This window comes from Microtus ochrogaster, chromosome 15, assembly GCF_000317375.1.
Source record: "Microtus ochrogaster isolate Prairie Vole_2 chromosome 15, MicOch1.0, whole genome shotgun sequence".
NCBI classification, from domain to species: Eukaryota; Metazoa; Chordata; class Mammalia; order Rodentia; family Cricetidae; genus Microtus; species Microtus ochrogaster.
Genome location: NC_022017.1, coordinates 37,163,177 through 37,169,241, shown reverse-complemented (window position 1 = coordinate 37,169,241; position 6,065 = coordinate 37,163,177).

Here is a 6,065-nt window from a genome sequence, read left to right as displayed (position 1 = left end):
AATCCTGACTTCAAGGTGATAATTTTGGAGGTGATGAAAGTTAACACAAACGGTTAGTGTTCTCATAAAAGAGATTCCAAGGCCTAGTGTGTGGTACACACCTTTAATGCCGGCGCTTAGAAGTCAATATGCATAGGACAGCCTCATCTACAGGGAGAGTTCCAGGAGAGCCAGAGCCACATAGAGAAACCTGCCTCATAAAAACCAAAATAAAAAAATAATAATAATAAACGATCCCAGAGAGAGTCCTTGTTCTTTCTGCATATGAGGACAATGAAAAGATGAACGTTCATGAATCTGTAACCAGCCCCTTACCAGATATTGAATCAGCTGGTAAAATTATCGTGGGCTTTATAGCCTCGGCAACTACAAGAAGTCTATTTCTGTTATTTACAGGCCACAGGGCTTGTGGTATTTTGTAATATCAGGTGGAGCAGAAGGCATGTGTCAACACAGTAAGATGGATACAGTGATAGAGGTAACACACTCCCTGAACACAGTAGAGTGGAGTTCACCCATTGCCTCCAGCTTCTGGAGGGAACCCAGCTATCACCAGAGTTCTAGACAAGGTAAGTGATTAGAAAGGAACTGTTTAGTGGCAGGTATTGAGAAGATACTGATATTCCAGACAGAGAGCATGAGCCAAGGTTATGTGGTGAGAAGGTTTGAGAGCTGTGACATTTTTGTTTATTTCTTTTGTTTCGGTGTTTGGTTTGGTTTGGTTGAGAAAGGGTTGCCCTGTGTAGTCCTGACTTTTCTGGAACTCATTATGAAGATCAGGCTGCCTTGAACTCACAGAGATCCACCTGCTTTTCCCTCCTGAATTTTGGGATTAAACACATGTACCTTCACACTGGACTTTGGGCTGGATTTCCAATGAGAGCCAGAAAAATGACAGAAGACCAGGCTCTATAGATACCCAGGCCACATTAAGGCCATGGTGTGTTCATAAGTTCATCCTAAGCACTTGGAATTCTTTAAAAGTCACAGACACCAAGAAAGGATGTTTTCCAGAAAAACAACACATAAAGAATTGTATTGAAGGAGGGTGGGGAATGTGTCAGGGTGGATGCTCCCCTTCAACCAATTCTAAACCCCTTGTGGCCCCTCTCTAAATCAGCAAAAGTTAAGAAATGACTTGAGGGCCTGAGACAGTCACCACTGCTTTTATATCAGCTTGTATGATTTTCCGTAGCAAAATGACAAAGGCTAAGTAACTTTGACCACAGAAAAATTAGCATCTCTCAGTTGGTGGCTAAGGTGGTTTCACCTGAGATCATTTTCTGCTTAAATATGACTTCCCTCTTGCTGTGCCTTCATGATCCTCCCTTTAGATGTTCATGCTGTAATAGCCTCTGGGATACCAGTCAGATTGAATTATGGCCCACTCCAATGACCTCATTTTAATTTAACTTGTTTGTCTAACAGCTGTGTATGTAATTATTCAGACTCTGGGAATCCTGAGGGCTAAGGATTTTAACATTCAAACTTTATTAGGATACAATTTGTCCCACAAGAGCTGTGGACTCAGTATTCCACCACTTGATGCTTGAAGAGTGATCTCCTCTGAGAACGTCCAGGTTTGGAGGCTCCAAAAACCATTTTCATGTGCAACTCAAGTCTGCCCTCTCCATGGGTTTTCCTTTGTCTTCTGTAAAGACCAGACCCAATTTCTTCACTAATTGTATTCCAAGTCTAGTTAGAGTGGAGCTGTTCTACTATAAATTATCATTTTTCTTTTCGTTTATGAGTTTCCTCATTTACATATCATTTTATTCTGAGGGGAAGGCTTTACATTCAAGCCCACCAGAGTAGCAGCATCTCCTCTCTCATTTTCCACTTTCCACCTCACTCTCTCTGATTTGGGCTTTGGTTGTCATCCCATCCTCAACTTCCCTTGATGCTGTGAACAGACAGTTCCCTGTGTATTCAACACTCTTCCTTGATTTTCCTTTCAGTACATTCCTTATTTCACTCATTTCTCAAGCCAAACTACTCATAGGTTTCCCTGACAACTCTTTATGGCTTATAAAAGCCAACGTCTCCCTATTAATAGTCTGGAATTTCTGTTCTAGCCCAGGATGAGGCCAAGAAATTGATGATTCACTGAAGTGTGAGGAACAGTCTCCAGTCCTTTTTAGAGGATTGTGACGACAAAATTCAGATACGTGTATACTACTGGGATACTGTATGAATTGGTAGTTACTGATGCATATAGTGCATACACATAGTGCCATATGATTACCAAACATCCTAGTGATCACTAAGGCTTGTTGAGAACTTAACCTTAGGCTCGCTTCATAGCTGTGAGGGCTAACATATACCTCAGAGTAGAAAGGAGAAGACACAACAAAAGGGAGGGAAATACCAATTCCCAAACTCTTCTTAGTCAATCCTTCATCATTTGCTCCAGTGACAGCACATGCCTGGAAGGAATAATGAGCCAATGATGAATCCCGATAGCTCTCACAGGACATATAATCTCTGGAGAGCCAGTTAGAAACAGATACCCGAGGCAGACATTGAACAGTGACTAATCGCTACATTTCTAGACCCTAGAATTGAATGTTAGCTTCCTATATATAGCCTTCAGATTCAGCCTGGTAGAACCAGTGTGATGTTGAGTCTAATATTATCTTGACTATGCCACACGGTGCTCAGATATTTATTCAAACTCTACTATGGGTATGTCTGCAAGGGATTTTAGATAAGACTAACATTTGAATCTTATACTGACTAACAATACTAACTTCCCGTGTGTGAGTTGGTCTGAGTCAATCATCTAAAGACTTAAACAGAAGAACAAGGCTAAGAATCAGTCCTCTCTGGCTGATTCAGCTAGAACATTGATCGTATCTTACCCATGAACTAGTGCTTATACTTTTGGTTGTCCAGCTTGCTGACTCACTTTGCAGTGGTGTCCATAGTTGCGTGAGTCAATCTTTATAATAAATAAATAACACCTGTTGGTCCTCTCTGCTGAGGAACTCTCACTAATATTCAATCCTGAGATCCTGTCTGGCGTCAGTGACCTACTACCCAGAGGAAGTGGAGTGGGTCATGAGAGTAACTCTCTGAGGCCGCACAGAAAGCCATGATCCCAAGTGATGAGAGCAGCTTTTCTTCTCCTAAGGACAGCACGGGACCACAGCCCACTATTTTGTGATGACGTTCCTATGACTTATTCTATGCCAGAAGCTATTCTGCATTCTTGACTCAAACCTATCTCTACCAAACTCCAAAATAGAAGATTATAGTGAAAAGGGAAAGAGGGCAGGGGCCCCTTTGCATATTTGCTTGGGATGGGTGACAGCAGACACAGAAGAAGATACTTGGAGTTCTACTGACAGTAGTAACACCGTCCAAAATCAGTGAACATGGCCTGGAACATCACCACCAGGGGTGCGGGCTGTAACCCTGTGACCCTGCATTAGGCCAGTTTTGTGTCACTAGACTATGGCCCCTGGGCTGAAACCTTGAGCTTTCTGGACTATTGTGGGATTTATCTAGTATCTTTAAGTGAATTCTTTTTTTTTCTCACTTAAATCTATGGGGCATGGTTTCTGATTATTTAATTTAATACAAAATCTGTTACGTATCATTCACTGTGAGTATTCACCACATGCCACGAATAGGTAGATATTAAAGATATGAATGCCACCTACATACAGTTCAAACTCTTGAGGGAGAGACAACTGAGTCATATAAAGAATGCATTGGGAATGGATTTCGTTGACTTCTCCATGCTTATGGCTTTACAAAGTCCCTAACATTACTTTCTCCTGATACTAAAGCTTAAGTGTTGAAACTGTCAAGAAAGAGGGGGGAAATCTTATTTATAGGTTGGAGTGGGGTGAATTTGATCTTGATGGCATCTTCTCCTTGATACTCCTCTGCAGTTCCTAAGGCCTCTGTAATTGGCATGTATTTCTTTTAAAACATTATTTCCTCTAGACAGATTGTACTTTATTCTCCAGCTGGAACCATTGGAAGGCTCCAAGATTGGTAGTTAATGCAATAGAAAACCACTTTCCACTACCCTACATCATTATAATAGCAATTAGGAACTGTTGTAGGCCTATGAAATCTTCTGCTAAATTTATTAACCTGTCTTGATATGATTTAGAGAATAGGCTTTGTTTACTTCTGAGTGTGGTAAGGCGGGTTAGACCATGTTAAAGTCAGTTTTATTGAATATTAGAATGAATAACACTGGGGCCAAATTACTCTTAAAAGATCTGCAATTAAATTAGATCAGTTTTAGACTGACTAAATGTCCAAACTGTGGCACCCACCTAGTTATATAAACGTCTAGTCCCTTATGCTTGTGGATATGAAAAAGCATATCCAGAAATCAGTGACATTTCCCCACTTCCCTTCCCCTACACTCTATTCTTCAGACTGTGTTTGTTTGTCTGAGTCATCTGATGGTCCCTTCTGTTCAGACGTCTGGATCCCACCAAGCTTGCCTTTTGTAGTGTCATTGGAAGTGCCACACTTTACTGTAGTTCTGTATAATTAGCTGAAAGCCAAGTTGAATATCAAAGTGGGGTGGGGGCTCACCTGCCATTTTTCACAAATCACTGAGGATTGTCCTGGCAGGCCATCCTGTCTTCAGAAGGTTTTATTCCTTTTGATTTTGCTCACAGATCTCTGTAACTAGAGTCTTTTTTTTCTTTTCAACCTTCTTTTCTTCCTCATTTGTTTATAAATTACTAAATCAAAGATGCTCTGATGTTACTAGTCGTCTTCACTGAAGATTTTCATAAATTATGAAGATTTCCTAGTTTCTTAAAAAGGAAATAAAATAAAAGGCAATCCCTAGCAGGGCAGTGGTGGCATGCACCTTTAATCCTAGCACTCTGGAGGGAGAGGCAGGCAGATCTCTGTGAGTTTGAGGCCAACCTGGGTCTACAGAGCAAGTTCCAGGACAGATAGGTTCGTTATACAGAGAAACCCTGCCTCGAAATACCAGAGGGGGTAAAAAAGCAATCCCAACTGCCATGAGGTTGAGAATTGGATGTAAAATCTTCATATGAGAAGGGAAGTTACACTTGGAAGCTCACCTGTGTTTTATTGTAAGTCCCTGGAACTCAACTTTTTATCAAAACACATAAGTCAAGCCGGTTGAAGGGCAAATGGAGCAGAGAAGGAGTTACTCAGCTCTCAGCCTGAGACCATGATCCTTTCCTTATTTTCCCATAACATTTTAGGCAAAACTGCTCACCCCCATTATGTAACCAACTTTTAGCTTTCTGTACCACCAGTTCACAATCTGAGCTAAGGCATGGGGCCAATGTCTCTCTAGAAAGAAGTGTTATATTGCCCATTGCCAATAGGGAGAATTTTACTAGACAGATGACCTTCTCAGAATGATCGTATCCAGTGTGTTCGTTGCCTCAGACAGATGTGCAAATGTGTGTCAGTGCACATACATGCGTGTATGACCATGTGTGTGCAGACCAGGGATCAGTGCCTTACTTAGTCATTCTCCATCTCAGATTTTGAGACACAGGTCTCTCAATGGGACCTGGAGCTTGCTGATGTGGCTTGGCTGACTAGTCAGCAAACCTCCCGAGGATTCTCCTGGCTCTGCCTCCCTTAGTGCCGAGGATATAGATGTGTACCACCACAACTGCCTCGCACAAAGTGCTGGGGGTTCAAACTCAGATGCTCACACACTAAGCCACTCTCTGACTGAGACATCACTCGAACCTCAGCCCAAGATCCTTTGTTAACAAGGTCTTAAATATTTATTTGTTTATTTATTTGCTATGCATACAATATTCTGTCTGTGTGCATGCCTGAAGAGGGCACCAGACCTCATTACAGATGGTTGTGAGCCACCATGTGGTTGGTGGGAATTAAACTCAGGACCTTTGGAAGGCGATGGTGGCGCACGCCTTTAATCCCAGCACTCGGGAGGCAGAGGCAGGCAGATCTCTGTGAGTTCGAGACCAGCCTGGTCTACAGACGACAAGAATATTCATGCAATAACACTATCAATTTTAATATTAATTCACATTTATTTTAAAACAATTTAACACGGGGGCTGGAGAGATGGC